The sequence below is a fragment of the Panthera pardus genome, unplaced genomic scaffold, assembly GCF_024362965.1.
Source record: "Panthera pardus isolate Hobbes unplaced genomic scaffold, ASM2436296v1 HiC_scaffold_17, whole genome shotgun sequence".
In the NCBI taxonomy this organism is placed as follows: Eukaryota; Metazoa; Chordata; class Mammalia; order Carnivora; family Felidae; genus Panthera; species Panthera pardus.
This window is the reverse complement of record NW_026526732.1, coordinates 75,110,659-75,128,486: the sequence shown is the minus strand read 5'-3', so window position 1 is coordinate 75,128,486 and position 17,828 is coordinate 75,110,659. Positions and strand designations below refer to the sequence as shown.

Here is a 17,828-nt window from a genome sequence, read left to right as displayed (position 1 = left end):
TGCTCTGTCTCTCTCTGTCTCAAAAATAAATAAATGTTAAAAAAATTTTTTTTTTTTAAATAAAAAAAAAATAAAGGTTTCCATTTGGTTTTCCCCACTATGATAGCTCTTACTCCACAAGCCAACGATCCAATGTGGGGGTTACTCAAACTCCCTAACATGTCAATTCCAACTATATGGTAGGGAACTGTGGAAATGGCCACTAGGTGGGTCCATAGAACTTGGAAGTCAGACTTTAGCATTTATTACCTGGCATTTGTAAGTCTAACAGGGGAACCATGATGCTTTGGGTCTCTGGGATTCAACATCATTTGAGACTCTGAATCCAGTAGCCTTGATAAGCTGGTATTTTCCTTCCCCCAGTGTACCCAGTCACCCAAGTATATGACCCTAGATCCCACTGGGGAAGGACTGGGGGAAATCATTACAATTTGTACTTTTTACAATGTTACAGTGTTCTTCCTTCTAGAGACCCTTTCAAGTCAAGGAACTCTGGATCTGAAAAGTGGCTAAGGGTTTGTAACTTTTCTCTGATTATAGAAGTTAGGCACCATTCTTGTTGGCTACTGGTCCATTTTGTCCCTACAGGTGCCATTAACCATCTCCATAACTCGTTATAGATCAAGACCCCTTGGCTACTCCTTTGGTCTTGCATGTCATTATCATTATGGTAACTTTTTTTTCACTTTTTTTTTTCTTTTGCGAAGTGTAGTTGACATGTAATGTTACATTAGTTTCAGCGGTATGACGTAGTGATTGCACAACTCTATATGTTATTCTATGCTCACCACAAGTGTAGCTACCAATCTGTCACCACACAATGATATTACAATACCACTGACTATATTCCCTATGCTGTACCTTTTATCTCATGACTTATTCATTTCATAACTGGAAGCCTATATCTCCCACTACCCTTCACCCAATCTGCTTATCCCCCACCCCCCACACACACCTCCTCCCCTCTGGAATCATCAGTTTGTTCTCTTTATTTATGGGTCTGTCTCTTTTTATTTGTTCATTTTTTTTTGTTTTGTTTGTTTTTTTTTTTTTTAGATTCCACATATAAGTGAAATCATACAGTATTGGTCTTTGTCTATCTGTCCTATTTCACTTAACAAAGTACCCTCAAGGTCCATCCATGTTGTTGCAATGGTAAGATCACATTCTTTTTAATGGTTGAGTAATATTCCATTATATATATATATTCATATACCATATCTTCTTTATCCATTAATCTGTCAGTAAACACTTGGGTTGCTTCCATATCTTGGCTATTGTAAATAATGCTTCAGTAAACATTAGGGTGCATATTTATTTTCAAATTAGTGTTTTTGTTTTCTTTGGGTAAAGACCCAGGAGTAGAATTACTATAGTATAGTAATTTTTTTTTCTATTTTTAATTTTTTGAGGAATCTCCATAATGTTTTCCACAGTAGCTGTACCAATTTACATTCCCGCCAATGGTGCATAAGGGTTCCTTTTCCTCCTTGTTCTTGCCAATACTATTTATTTCTTGTCTTTCTGATTCTAACCATTCTGATAGATGTAAGGTGATATCTCATTGTAGTTTTGATTTGTGTTTTCCTGAGGATTAGTTTCGTTGAATATCAGTGTCTATTGGCTATCTATATGTCTTCCTTGGAGAAAGTTTTAATTCTATTAACTTGGGGTTTTTTGGTGTTGAATTGTAGAAGTTCATTGTGTATTTTGGATATTAATCTCTTATCAGATATATCATTTGGAAATATCTTCTCCAATTCAGTAGGTTGCCTTTTTGTTTTGATGATTTCCTTCACTATGCAAACGCTTTTTATTTTGATGTAGTCCCAATAGTTTATTTTTGCTTTTGTTTCCCTGGCCTTAATAGACCTATTTGGAAAAATTTGCTAAGGCTGATGTCAAAGAGATTACTGTCTTCTAGGATTACTTTTCTTCTAGATATTTTATGGTTTCAGGTCTCTCATTTATTTCATGGATTTAATGATTCCATTTTGAGATTATTTTTGTATATGGTGTAAAAAAGTGGTACAGTTTCATTCTTCTGCGTGTAGCTTTCCAGTTTCCCAGCATCATTTATTAAAGGGACTGTCTTTTCTCCATTGTATATTCTTGCCTTTTTTGTCATAATGGATTGGTTTATTTCTGGGCTCTCTATTTTGTTCTCTTGATCTAGGTGTCTATTTTTGTGTCCGTATCACACTGTTTTGATTACTACACGTTTGTAGTGTATCTTGAAATCTGGGATTGTGATACCTCCAGCTTTGCTCTTTCTCAAGATTGCTTTGGCTATTGGGTTCTTTATTATGGTAATTGTAACATCTTGGTTTCTGGTGGTTATATACCTAGCCTCTAGTACTTTACAGCCCCATCATCTCCTATAAATATTAATGAGCTTAGTTCCATGATTGCCTTTTCTTCAGTCAGCCCCAGCCTACAGAGGAGAGCTACCATGAATTCCTCCTAGTGATGCTCATGCCTCTTCTACCACTGCATTTTTAGTGGCCTTAGTAAATTATATGTTCTGTAGGCTTTACTATGGAATGTAATCTTATTCCAGCATGCCCACTTCCCTTTGCCTCTTTATTTCTTCCTGTACCATCAGCCTAGGCAAGCCACACATTTCCATTCCTCTCAGCATTGGCCACAACTTTTTCTAAGCATCTAGGAGCTACTCTAGTAGTGAGTTTGCTGCATCATATGGGGTCCTTATCAAGGACTTAAATATAAATATGTTAGCTTGGAGACAGTACCCCCAAGCCAACAAATTTTTGCTCATTTAATTTTATATTCTTGATACTTGGGTATACATTCTGGATACCTTGTATCAGTCTGAGTCTAATCAGGAAACAGAAACTACAATGTAATATGAACAGGGACAGTTTAATATAAAGAATTATTAAACTATATAGAGGAGTAACTATAAGGATATAGAAAGGACTCTACATTTTTTTTTTAAGTTTATTCATTTTGAGAAAGAGGGAGAGAGGCAGGGGGGAAGGGCAGGGAGAATCCCAAGCAGGCTCTGCACTGTCAGCACAGAGCTTGAAGTGGGGCTTAATCCCACAAACTGTGAGATCATGACCTGAGCCAAAACCAAGAGTCAGACGCTTAACTGACTGACACACCCAGGCATAGAAAGGACTCCAAAGAGAACCCTTGGCCTGAGGAAGCATCCCCATGGAAAGAACAGCTTGGAAGGAGAGTCCTTCTGCATGGCTAGGCTTCAGACATCACTGGAGTAGATGTGGTTGCCAATACTGGTTGGGATGTTTACTGGGTTTTTTGGATCAGAGTGGTCTGTCATTGTCAGGCAGCAGGAGTTTAGGCGAGCTGATGCTGGTGGGCAGGCACAGAGGAAAAGTTGGGGTGCCACTTCCAGGGCAAGTCCTGAAGCATACCGGTGTTAACAGGAAGACTGCAATGGGGTGGTCACCAACAGAAGCTGTTCAGCTCTAGATACACTCTTACACATAAGACCTCCCATGTCTCAATAGTACCACTCCCTATTTCTTGCTCACTAGTGAAGAAATTCTGACCCCTCCACAAAATGAGAAGACACATAGTTCCAACAGTCTCAAGGGAGCTCTGCAGAGCCAGTATCCATCCTCAGTGGTGCCCATGCAGATGGCTCTATCCCATATTTGAGGGTCTCAGTTTTTCCCAAGAGGGTCCTTAGCATAAGGACCTGCCTTGGGTGAGCATTCAAGCCATCTCTGGAACTCTGATATGCAACTCTCTGAGCTGCAGCATGCTGCCCAGCTGTCTCTGCTCTTCCACTCCAGGAAGTAAGGGCCTCTGTAAGCTACCGGAGAGATGCTCTAGCTCTCATACTTATCTTTTAACTGTCTGTTGATGGATCAGTTTCTCATCATCCCTCTTAGGGCATCAAAACAACCTCGCAGTGGCCACCTTCACTATTCTTGTGGTCATTGCTACCTCAGATCTTTCAAATGCCTGGATTGTTTCATCTGCAAGGCGTTTACTTCCACTCATTTTCCCAGATCACCACTAATGAAATCGTTAGCAGTTGAGCTGCTAACTTGTTCCAGGACTGTCTATGCCTCACTTACCATTCAAGATGGCATTGTCTTTGCCCTCAGGTGATGAGTAAGCCAGCCTCATGTTCTCATCTTACCATCTGTTTTTTCAGACCCCCCTTAGTACCTCTTGCATTACTTCATGCCTATTGAAAGCAGATGCCAGGATGGAATTAGACATGTAAGAGATTTATTGGGAGAAGCTGGAAAAGGTGGAGAGAGCCTTTAGACTACATGTAGGTCTGACATCTATGGAATGAAAGAAAGAAGAGAGAAGGAAATTGGATTGGAAAGGAGGAGTCTTGAACTAATGAGGCTAATGAGGAGGCCTCAAGCAACATCAGCTCTGGAAAATTCCCACCTCTTGCAGGATGGGGCCTGCCTGAGTGCCCCTACAGTGCTCAGTCATTGTCTGGGAGGAGCCCGTGGGAAGTGTGCTCTTGGTGTAAATTAGCTTAATTTGCAGCCCAAAGAGGCAGCAGTGAGAGGAGGAGCATTAGCCAGTTCTGTTCCCAACAGTAGTAGATTTGAACAGCACATTTTTGTTACTGCCTCTGGGAGTCTGTAACACAAAGCAAACTTTCCAGCAGTCATAAAGGGGGTGGTTGATGAATCAGAGCATAAGAGTTTGAAGAGATATCAGCTGTTCAGGTTGAAGTAGCGTAAGTGGGAGGAATGATAGAGAAGGGAAGAGGCTTGGCAGGGTCACAGGACTAATGGTGTCCTGATTTATCCCAACAGAGTTGGAGTCAGGTCATGAGCTGTAGCAATTAGTGGTGGTTGATGACCCATCAAAGGTGGGCCTGAGGGCCTAGTTCCCTCTAGTCTGCCTACATTTGCATTTTGCCTTCATCCAATGAGGAGTAGTTGTATGTTCTGAGTAGTTCCCGTGCTGCATAAACACTATTTGCCCCTCCAAATCTGTTCTCCACTCCACCCTGCTCTGTATCCTGAAAGCTGGCCTGTAGGGACTACATCACTAAGTCCTCTTGCCCTCTGGTTTCTATTTGAGTCAGCCAAAGGAAAATGCTTTAGGAGATCAGAGAGAGGGAGGAGAGAGGTCAGGGTATTTATTCTCCCAGCCACCTGCCTGCCAGGTCACAGTTTGACAGTGGCTGTGTCTTTCTATCAAAGGTTTTGGCTTCTGCTAGCTGGCAGTGCAGTATTTCACCTGGGGATAGTAAAAACTTCCTGATAGGGTTAGGCCCTCACCATTGCTTGTTGGTTTCCCCTAACTTTGTCCACAACTTTGTAAATAGTCTCTTCATTAAACTCTATTCGCCCCTTTTGAGGGTGCCATCTTTCCCTGCTGGGATGGATCTCTATTGGTACCATCCTTTTTTTTTAATCTCTAAATCTGCTTCCTCATTTATGAAACAGTGGTAAGAATAGCACCTATATCATAGAAGTTAAGAGAGGTAATGTAAGTAAAATTTTTAGTATAGTTCCTAAAACATAGGCATTAAGTGTTCAATGAATGTTAACTGTCATTGTCATTACTATTATCATTGTGATTATCATTTTTATTCAGCAGCCAGTCACACTGGGACCAAGATAAGAATGTTGAGGGTTCGACTTTCCCACCAAAACCTCCACTCAACTCAGGATACTTGGCAAAACATACGTGCAACCAAAGGTTGGGTCCCATTAGACCCATTACATGATAAATTCACCTTTGCCAATTCTTGTGATTGATAAAACTCCCAGCAGGATAGTTCTGATCATTATTTCTGAGTGTATTTGTAAGGCCAAAGGTTAATGCTATTCCCATTTATTAATCCCTTGCTGCAAATTAAGCTAATTTAGAGAAGGAATTCTTAATCAGTAGCATGAGGTAGAGGAAAAAAACTCTTTAAGGATTTAAAAAGGCACTACTACAACTTATAGAAGCATGGCTTATTTCATTCTCAATACGTCATAATTCCCAAATATATAATATATTATAGTGGAAAGAAAGCAATGCTTAAAAGAAATGCTGCAATTTGTCCACATTATCTGTATAATGATTCTCATGGCCCCATTATGGCTTAATAGTTAATTTATTTGGTCATTTAGGAGATAATAGTCTTCATGAGGCTGAGTTACAGGTTTTATCTCCACATAGGCCTCATAGCACAAAGAGATATTCTTCTGCATGATTGAAATCTGTACTCATAGCCTGATATTCCAACTTGCAAATGAATGATGATGATCACAAGAACAATGAACAGAAAGTGGGGGGAATATCTTGTACCAATCAATTCTCATGAGTATAAGAAAATCCAAGTGCATGTTTTTCTCTGAGTAGGTAAATAGTATTATTTTCCTGTGCAAAAGGCTATTTTTTAAAAATGTGAGTGGAATATATTGTCATGTGAAGAAAGAGCAATGTAACATACAAGTTCTAGTAATACACACTTAGTGTTTGTATTAGTTTCTTGGGGCTACCATAACAAATTATCACAGGCTGGGTAGCTTGAAACAACACAATTTTATTATCTCACAGTTTTGGAGGCTAGAAGTCCAAAATCAAGGTGTTAGCAAGGCTATGCTCTCCCTGAAGCCTCTAGGGGAGGATCCTTCTTTGCCTCTTCTTAGCTTCTGGGGGTTGCCAGCAATCTTTGTCTTTCCTTGGCTTGTGTCAACCTAAATCCAATCTCTGCCTCTGTCATCTCATGGTCATCTTCCCTGTGTGTCTGTGTCCAAATTTCCTTCTTTTTATAAGGACACCAGTCATACTGGATATAGGCCGTGACCTCATCTTACCTTGATCATATCCACAAAGACCCTATTTCCAAATAAGGTCATGTTCACAAAGTTCTGAGTGGACATGAATTTTATGGGGACACTATTCAATCCATTATCATGTCTGTCACCCTAACTACTCAAGGGTTGGTTCATCTCTTAGGGGTTCTTTTAAGCTATTTTTTTTCTTTTCTTCTTTAATATTTTATTTCTCTTTTTAGCCTCTTTTCTTTTCCTTATTTGATTTGCTCATCTGGGGAGAAAGATTTAAGTTACACTGTTTTGGCGATTACACTGCAGACAGGCTTTGTCTGTGGGACAAGTGGTTTGTCACCCCCACCTCCACCCCATGTGGTATAGACTTACATTTTCACTATCTCTTTGTTCTATGGAAGATATGGGTTGCTGGAGAAAGAAGATTTCAGTGAATGATGAGCCGCTAGCAGGCTTCTCCACATGGTGTGTTATAGTCCAGAGACCTTGATGAGATACCCAGCCAGGTAATTCCCAGCTCTCTGTTGCCCACCCCACAACTTCCTCCTTCCTCGTGTTCTTTTCCTTAAAGCTACTCCTCAGAGGATATCCTTGGCAAACAGACTTCCTTTTAGCCCCACCTAATATATCACTTTTAAAAAGTCTCACAATTCTTGCCCATTTCCCAGCATATGTATATTAACAGTATTAAACATGTAGAGTCGACGGTTTGTTGGAAAGGAGAGGAGCCATGGAAGCAGAGAGAGAGAATCTTATATTTCCAGTGCCTCTCTGTTTAGCCTCTTCCCCACCCTTCCCCAAGTAAGGAAGGGTTGTCAAGCCAATTGTTCAGTTGGGGATGATTGATTGGTGGTCTGATGATCAGAGTTATTGTGTTCATGCTCACACATTCATGGGCTCTTTTCCATGGTCCTCCATTGGGCTACTATGCAATGAGATGCCCAAATGTGGTCTGGTTTCTCCATCAAAGCATCCCTCTACTTGTCAGTCATCATTTTGATTTCTGTACCGTATGACTGGTCAGAAGATGGTAACAGCCTAATATAGATTAGGGGTTAGGGATAAGAAGAGGTTCCACTTAGCTGTTTAGACTATGCTGCATGCACAATCCAACCTACTTTAACCTTCACTTCACACTGGACGTGATTGGGCAGGGCTAAGCCAATAAAAGAGAAACAAAACTCCTAGTGCTTTGCACTTTGCTTCCCTTTTACGTGTGTGTGTGCTAGCACTTGTGTCTCAGCAGGAGCCTCTGAGGAAGGGTGATTATGGGTGAAGAATATGCATATTTTGGATCCTTTAGACAAATATCCTGAACAACCCAGCAATACTTCTCTAACAAGTATGTTATAAACAATGTCTAGAATAAGAGAGCTGCTTTGTGGACTTAACGTATCTAGGCCATTTATTCGTTCAAATAACTGGGAATTTTGGCAGCCCGTGTTTGATCCCAGGCAGGCCATTTCAAAGGTGAAACTGTTACATTGTTACTGGAGATATGCAGCATGTACTTTGAAAGCAGCTTTACACATATTTATTGCATTGATGCACAACAAAAGAGAATATCATTTTTGGTGGCTCTGACTAATATGTTACTAGCTGGTCATTAGACCCTAATGCTTATGTCTGTATAATACTTCGTTTTTACAGGACACAACACTATTTTAATAATGGTTTTAATTAAACATTTTTTATTGAACATATTCAGTGACAAGCTTGGAAATTGTGGCAATGTTTTACATCCTGTCATTAATTGAATGTATATTGGAATCTAGTTCTTTGTATTATCAAAACAAAGGTTATTATAATTGTGAAGAGTTTTATTTTTGAAAGATCTGTTATAGGATCATTGGTTAAATTGGAACTTAGAAATGCAGATCATTTCAAGTTATACTAAAATATATATTAAACCATTAAAGTCATTAAAACCAGCAGGATTCTTAACTATCTTAAATGGGTTGGCTGAACAAATGCTAAGTTTAAAAATCTCAATATATATAAAACTTTTACATAACAAAATAAGTGTTTGCTCTATTTCATAAAAATAAGAGGATGATATTTTTAAGGAATTGAAATTTTATTTATATCCAAGTTTAGTCATTTGGTTACTCATTTAACAAAAAAATCCAGACTGATATAAAGATTATTAGAAATATATATAAACAAAACTATTAGAAATATTTTGTTACAGGTAGCATACAATTATTACCTGTAAATTAGTATAGCCATGGCTGACAGATCTGATATAGAGAAAAATTTTCCATAAATTGGGAAGAAAGTGAGAAACATGATTTTGTGGGGCCTTTGTTCGAGAAGTTAAGTGTACTATTTGATGGGACAAACTGCTACTTGCTTTAACCCACAAGAACATGAAAAATTTGCTGCTCTAATATCATTAGTAAAAGTGCATCGATAATTGCTTGTCTGTAAGGTTATCTTTGCTGAAACTGGTGACAAAGTTCTTATGTAAATTTTATTTACAAATATACATGTATGTCCCACGATGTATCAAAGGCAGCATCTCTTTGGGCACCTGGGTGGCTCAACTGGTTGAGCATCTGACTCTTGATTTCAGCTCAGGTCATGCATGATCTTGTGGTTAGTGAGATCAAGCCCTGCATCAGGCTCTGTGCTGATAGCATGGCCTGCTTGGGATTCTCTGTCTCCCTCTCTGCCCCTCCCCCATTCATGCTTGCTTTCTCTCTCAAAATAAGTAAATAAACTTAAAAAAAAAAAAACAAAGGCAGCATCTCTTACATATATTTTACCTCATTATGACTTTGTCAATGAACTTGCAGGAAATGGCTAGGTAGCTTCATTTTGAGCCTAAGGAAGGAATGCCTATAACCAGAGTCCAAGGAGAGCTCACTGGGGGGGAAACTAAAGCCCACAAAAATTAAATACTTATCCATGGTGACCCAGAAAATCATTAAGCCCAAATCCTTTGACTCCTGAGACAAGTTCTTTTTTCACTCTCATTTATGATGTTATATGCCTCCCTGTGGCACCTTCTGAACATACCTCTCAGTGTGTGCTTTGGCATAGTTAAATTTATTGAGGCTGTTAACTGGACCTTGAAATGGTGCGTTCCACTTTGTGGTGTTAGGCAGATTCAGATGTAAAATCTGAACTGGGTCCTTATGACCACATAGTGACTTCAGTTCTTTTGGATAACTTCAACTTAATATCACTGGAAATTCCTTGCATGGATCATGAGCAACATGTGACCCCCAAACTCTTCTCAGTTCATTATAATCTTTCATTTCTTCCAAGGCATCTGAACTGGATTTTTCCCGCATTTATGCTGTCTCATCCCTTAATTGTTTAAAGACATATTTAACTGTATGAAAATGAATATTGAAACTGAATTGAATGAAGATGAAAAATATTCGAAAAGTGTTTGCGTTGCTTGCTTTTTTTTTTTTTTTTTGGCTTAATTGTTCAAGGCTAGTTAACTGCAATGTTACCAATTCACTGCTAATGAGAATGAAAACTGCCAACTATCCCATTCTTTGTTCAAGATCCTGTGCTACTGGGGTTCTTCTCATGGCATAGGCATTGTTCTTCCTTGTATCCATGGCTGTGTCTGTTAAGACCTTTTATACAATAGCCTCAGAACTCTGGTTGCAATTAGAGTTTTGATTAGCTGTCAGTGATGTCATAGCCATGGTTATTTTAAATCCACTGTGCTAAGTGTTTTCCTTTTCTTAATGTACTGTAGAAATTCCATTTCTTGACAGCAATAAGACACTTCAGGCAGTGTGTTTCAGGGCCAATATTGCACTTCTCATGGAGTTAAGACACTTGGCCTTCAGCCTCATGACTTATAACACAATCTGAGTTATGCTATAATCACCCAGATATATACATGGCCTGTTGTGTTTTATTGCTTAAATGGAACCTGTCCCAGCGCCTCATCATCTGACAAGGTGGGAATATAGCCCCGAATGACTGTTCAGATTCCCACTGGGAGTTGCATTTGGTCAGATCTCCTTTAGCCGTTCAGGGGTTGCACTAAAACCCTGGAGGCTTTTGGTATATTTACCACACAACAGAAATCAAAACTTCCAGCATCTCAGTTCTCACTGCCAGACTGCCCAACTTAGGTTGCCAAATATCTCCCTCTCAACACATTTATTGAACTTTAAAATGGCAGAACAGCATTGAATGAAGTCCAGTAATTTTTATAGGATATATTTTAGTCACTAGACTTTGAAGACTATTCCAACATTAATTATAAAGTTTCTGTGTCTGGATAACATATTGTTAACAGTTATTTTGCAAGTGCTAATGGCAAGATGGAAGAGTTCCAATAATTTTATTGAGGAAGTAGCAATTAAAATGTTGAGCACTACAGGGTACATACAAAATAAAAATAATTTTGCAAACATGGCACTGTACTTCATGACAAAAATGGAGATATACTCTTGATTTTCAAATAGATATGATGATTTTACATTTCCACCTGTTTTTATTCAGGGAAGATCAAGAGGTCTCTTTTTTGTTTGTTTGTTAATATTTAAAGGCGGTGTAAAATGCCAGCGCTCCAGGCTAGTTTGATATTATTTACCACAACATCATGAAATGATTTTAAGACAAGTTGTTATCCATATTTCTTTCAATAGCAAATATCACTAAAATGAGATCATTGGCTTTGTGTGACAATTTATGACTCTGGAAATGCATGAGCTGTCTTTTCTAAAAACTTTCAAAGACCTCATCTTAGTATAGTTTCCCTCCAGAGCTCTCTTGTGTGACCACCCATCTTCCAGACTCACCCTACCACAGTCAGCCAGCATCTTCGGGTCACGAGCCTGTCAGAACCCTGAGAGCAGAGTGATGGACAGTTGGAGGCAGCAGGCAGGATGCAGAGCCCTCCAATACATACTGTTTCAGGGCAAGACCCAGAGGGTTAAAAGGATTTGCCCAAGGTCACACGGCTGAGGAATAATCAACGGTGCATGTGGACTTGGTCCAGAAGTGTGTCACCTTTACCACATTGCTTGTGATCATTTTACATTCGGAGTGCAAATTATTAATTGTAGAATTGAGACAGCTCGAATCAAAACAAACTGATAATCTGTCAATTTGGTGACATTACATTTTGAAAGGGATTTTAGACCAAGCTGCTTTCCAACTCTATTTGATCACCACTTTCTTTTTTAGCCATATTCTGATTGCTATGTAACTCAGGCCTAGGCTTCTCTCATTCGTTTGCTGAAATAATTCTTTTACCTAAAGAGTAATCTGTATTTTTAATTTTAGTTTATATCCATAGTTGGAATACTCATCAGCACTGGCTGATGATATCAACACTATGCTATACTATCACTAAATAAAGTTTCCTGCTAAAATATTTTATTAAGGTTCTGCTTTGGGGGAATTGATGTGCATTCTCCCGTGGTTTTCCTTTGTGGATCATTTCTTAAAAGCACCTTTTCTCTGGGGCACCTAGGTGGTTCAGTCAGTTGAGCATCCAACTTTGGCTCAGGTCATGATCTCTTGGTTCATGAGTTCAAGCCCCGTGTCAGGCTCTGTGCTGACACCTTGGAGCCTGGAGCCTGCTTCAGATTCTGTCTCCCTCTCTCTCTGACCCTACCCTGCTCACACTCTGTCTCTCGTTCTCACTCTCTCTCTCTCTCTCTCAAAAATAAACATTTAAAAGACAAATAAACAAACAAACAAACAAAACACCTTTTCTCTGAAGGATTATCCAATCAGGAACCAACTTTTTTTTTTCCTCACTCAAGAAAAATAAGCATACAGAAACTGAAGTTATCAGGAGTTTTTCATCTACTTTTGCTAAATCAAAGGGATTTTTAGAAATATTTTTATAGGGCAATTCTAAGAAAGAAAATAATTCTCATTAATGGCGTTTCTTCTTTTTTAACTTACTTATTTATGGAATTAATTATTATATTCTTCTATTACTTTATTTACTCAGTCTTATGGATTCTAAATATTAAAGCAGATTACTAGATTTCTCCTTAGCTTGCTTAACTGTTTTGTTTAATAACACATCAAGGGCTTATGAATATCAGTTAAATAATTCCTCTAGAGATTCATAATCTAACCTAAAAGCAAATACTTCTCTAAGCTGCCTTCCTGTAAGAGGACTGATCATTTGTTGACTTACTGCTTCTTATGAGAGGATTTATTTTTATTTTTTAAAAAAACGTTTTTTTTATATATATTTATTTTTTTTCTCTTTTAGAGAAAGAGAGCATATGAGTAGGGGAGAAGGGCAGGGGGGAGAGAGAGAGAGAGAGGGAGAAGAATCTTAAGCAGGCTCCACATTCAGCATGGAGCCCAACTCAGGGCTTGATCCTACAACCCTGGGATCATGATCTGAGCCAAAATCAAGAATCACTCAACTGACTCAGCCACCCAGGTGCCTATATTATTTATTATTTTTTACTTAGTATGTATTCTTGGTTTATATTGAGTGAATCTATTACTACTCCACCTTTGCCTTATAAGAAGCAAAGTATGTCTTTTCTTCCTCTTATGCTCAATGTGTTATGATGTATTCACTTAATAGATGCTCAAAAAACTTCTCATAATCAGATGGAAAGCTGAAGATATGTATTTAATTCATCATGTGTTTTTTTCTTCAGCAAAATTAATCTCAATTCTTGAACCACAGAAACCTGTGTTTAGAAAGAAATAATTATTGATTATATGTAAATGACATTGAAAATTTTTCTGATTTTCTAAGTGATTTTTAAAACTGATAAATTAACACAGCAGAACATGGAAGAGGGAGAGGCTTCTTGCAAGAACCAATATAAGGGATAGATAGTAAGCTTTCCATGAATTTCAGCATAAAAATGTCAGCCTTCTGTTTTGCTAACATACCTCGAAGAACAGGTACAAAATTGATTTTGAAGTACAAGTTTTTAAAGCTAGAAATAAAACTTGTATAAATAGAATTTGGTTACAAAGGTGACGGTGGAAAATAAAGTAATCTTCCTGTTGGTGGTTAGGCCCCCCGTGGGGCCAATTAGTGACTTTGTCAAAATTGTATGCCAGGTTCTGAAATAGTTAACCTCCAAAAGGTGTACAGTTTATCCCCAGGATGGACATAAGTGATTGGACAAGTGTCATTAAAAAGAACTTGAAATAATAATAGAGGAGTCATAGGAAATAACTGACACTGAAAGTTTTTATGATTAATACTTCAGAAATCTTTCCTCTTGATTTTGTTTCATGTCCTCATGATGCTGTGGCTGTTCTACCAGATATTAAGAACCAGAGTTTGGACTAGACACAGTGTAGCCAATGAGAGGCAAAATCCTCTAGAGTTTAATGGTTTGGGCTTTGAAGACTGACAGATATGGGTTTGGTTATAGTTTCTGCTTTCCTGTCTATGTGAAGTTGGAAAATCCAGGTGTATATGACTTCCTTTTACTATATTGCTTCTAAACAGAATGGTAAGACAATTACAGGGAATGAAAGGGCAGACAGCCTTTCAGAATGTATTCAAAATACGAGTTAAAAAAATTTTTTTTTAATATTTACTTTTGAGAGAGAGAGCGAAAGAGAGAGAGAGAGCACGAGTGAGGGAGGGGCAGAGAGAGAGAGAGGGAGACACAGAATCAGAAGCAGGCTCCAGGCTGTCAGCACAAAGCCTGTCATGGGGCTCGAATTCACGAACTGTGAGATCATGACCTGAGCCAAAGTCGGACGCTTAACCGACTGAGCCACCCAGGCGCCTTGAAAATATAAGTTTTTTTTTAATGGAAGGGACTTTTTATATTTAAAAAAAAAAAAAACACGTGTTTCATGATCTTGTCAAATTATCTATGAAGACAATTTTTTTGAAATTTAAATTCAAGTTAGCATACAGGGTAGTCGTGGCTTCAGGAGTAGTGAAAACAAGTTTTGAAGATGCTCTTACTGAAAGTATGCTCTTATTCAAAGGCTTCTAGATGATTAACACAAGCTTTTCTTCCTTTTCCAGGGCATATAGCCAGATGACTATATACCAGAGTGTCTTATACCAAGGTGCAGCCAGATGACTGAGTTCTCATCAATGGAAGGAAAAGTGGTGATATGTAGCGTTTCTGAGCTTGGTGCATAAAAAATCTCCTATGATAGGCTCTCTATGCTCTTTTCCTTCACATGAATTGATGCAGAGGGATATGGCAACATTAGAAATTGTATGTTGAAGCTGGTGGAGCCACAATATGGAAGGAGCCTAGGACCCTGAATCAGTGCCCAGAGGCGAGCCCCAGTTAATCAGGAACACTCATTTTGACGGTAATGAGTGAGAAATAAGTGTTGGAGCCATTATAAGCTTTGCTGTTTTTTTTAAATAGTAGAAAACAATACTTTAATATTCTAATTAGTATCTAATATAGAATTTATTTTCTTTCATAATTTATTATATATTAACATTAGAAGTGCTGCTTGTCAGCTTTCAATGATGTCATTGCAAATGCATGCAATAGTTCACAGTGAATAAATGTTTATCTATTTGACCACATCATCGCTACACTGATTTTTACTGTTCTATGTCATCCCTGAATTTACAAAAATACACAAGAAGCTAGTCCAACTTCAATTTTTCTTTCACAGAGCCCACATATCCCCCCATCTCCACCTTGACACTGGAATTCTGATTAAAATGAAACAGCAATAGAACAGAGGTCAAGAACTTGGAAGGATTCATATGGAGGAAACCAGGTACAGCTTGATTTAATATCAATATTTCATGTGTTCAGAGAGTGGAGTTTCAGGCTACAAGATAACAGCCCATCATTTTTATGCCCTTCCATCTGTGAAAAGCTGTTCCTCAAAGCAGTGTGTGAACAACCTAGCAGCTTTTCATTTAAGCACCATATTCTGAAAAAGAGAGCGAGAGAGATCTTTTGATGTATAACCAGACTCTAGGAATAATTAAAATCTATGGAGTTTAGGGCCAGACTCATAAAGAATGAACATATTGCTAAGGAAAAGTACAGAGCACAAATCTTTAACATAATGAAAATGTTGCCTGCTGCATATACAAAACAAAGTTTACACCATATACTATCTGTCAGTGAAGAAACAAGGGTGTGGATTTAGGAGATAGAATAGGAGGAGCCACAGGAATAAAATAAAATGTTTAAAGTGAGGGTTTGGCAGGGGGTGGAGGGAGGGATGAATAGATAGAACATAGGATTTTTAAGGCAGTGAAAATACGCTGTATGATATTACAATGATGGAATACATGCCATTATACATTTGTCACACTCATAGAATGTACAATACCAAGACTGAATCCTAATGTGGACCTTTGGTGATTATGATGTGTCAATATAGGCTTCACCCCTTCTAACAAATGTACCACTCTGGTGGGGAGATTGATAATGGGGGAAGCTGCCCATGTGTAGGGGTAGGGAGTAGATGGGAAATCTCTGTGTCTTCTCTTAACCTAAAATTGCTCTTTAAAAAAGTCTTTAAAAATTTTAAAGAAAAATCCAAGATGTAATGCATTAAAATTTACAGGGTGAGGTTTTGTTTAAAAAGTATGAATATAATAATAATAATTATTATTATTATTATTATTATTATTATTATGCAGATAAGCCCCATTAAACCAAGTCCCATTGTAAAACAGCAAAGCATAAAATAAAAGGGATCCCTATCCTCATATTTCTAACAGAACTCCTGGAATAATGCAAGGCGATAGAAGAATCAGGGGTTTCTTTCCCTGTCTGTCTTCCTATCACTCATGTGGCATTGTGGGAAGCATTGGTACAAATCTTGGACCAGGGTCCTTAGATCCCATCCCAGGTTAGGGACTCATTAGGCAGGTACCTGGCTTCCCATTTAGGTATCCAACAGTACCCACAAGCTTTAAAACACCAGGGGACATTATGGTAACAAAAAGACAAATTAGTCTGAGGATGACCCAAAGATGGGATTATTGCCCCATTTAGTATACTTTTGCAATCAGATTTTTCCATGGAAAGACCTTTCTCTGTGAAGTCTATTGGAGTCATAGGAGCAACTTTTAAGAAAAGTAGCACTTTTGCTGAGTCATACCTAAATCATAACAACATGAAAATTCCAACAAGTATACATTTTGTAAATGAACCATCTTTCTTCCAAAAATGATTCTATCAAATCTCTTCTGTCACATCTCTCAATTTAGGAATTGTAAGCTACTTCGGTATGTTATTCAGGTGAATCATGGAAGTACTTTAAAAAAAAAAAAAACTTCTTATACATAAGGAGATGTAACTCTGAGGCGTTTTTTGAGTCCCCATTCATTTATTTATTCCACTTTAACTGAACACCTGCTATGTTCTAGGCCTTAGCTACTAGAAAGACTCAAGGAATAAATAAACAACAACCAAAAAACAAATAAGCAAAGCATTTAACAGTTATAGATGTTATGATATGATGTGAAGTGTTGACTGTCCATCATTTTGCTTCATCCTCATGATAACCCTATAAAGGAGGTACTGGTAGGATCCTTTTTTTCCAGATGAGCAAATAGGTTTAGAGTGGTTAAGTAGCCCACCCAAGATGGTAAAGGGCAAGAGCCCAAGTTTATTCTACCCTAGAGTGTCTGCTCTTAATCTCCAAACAATCATGTCTCCCATGGTTTCTACTCTGGGATACTATTGTGTACTCTATTGATGGGGATAAGTGTGCAAGCAAGTAATTTTAATACATCAAGAATACACAATGTGATACTGGAGCACAGGACAGAAGAGAGAATAAATGTGCAAGGTAGAGGTGGGAAAAAGAAATGCTATTACATGGGGGTTGCCGGATGGAGAATCAGGGACAGACATTGCAAGCAGAGAGGCATTGTGTTCAAACCCAAAAAGGCATGAATGAGATGGTGCAGCAGTGATTAGATTCTCAGTATGGAAGTTAGGCTGAGCAGGTAGAGGCCAGATTATGAAGAATTTTAATTGCATGATGAGCACTAGGTGATGTATGGAATTATTGAATCTTTATATTATGCTTCTGAGACTATTCTGGAATTGAAATTAAAACAAAAAAAAAAAAGAATTCTAAATGCATAGCATGTTGAAAAGGTCCTTAAGCAGAGATATTAGGTGGATATCC

At 38.2% G+C, this 17,828-nt stretch overlaps 1 long non-coding RNA gene across 3 annotated transcripts in view; it reads left to right on the top strand.

Annotated features, from left to right (window-relative positions):
• The window catches only part of LOC128777678 (uncharacterized), a 58,447-nt gene extending 43,001 nt beyond the window's left edge, over positions 1–15,446 (top strand). For 2 of the 3 annotated variants that reach the window (XR_008422966.1, XR_008422968.1), the window contains one exon: positions 14,722–15,246. This is a non-coding gene — a long non-coding RNA (uncharacterized LOC128777678). Of the gene's footprint in view, positions 1–14,721; positions 15,247–15,338 lie in introns of those variants that run through there. The other variant, XR_008422967.1, reaches the window with a different exon arrangement.
• The last annotated feature ends 2,382 nt before the right edge of the window (positions 15,447–17,828 follow it).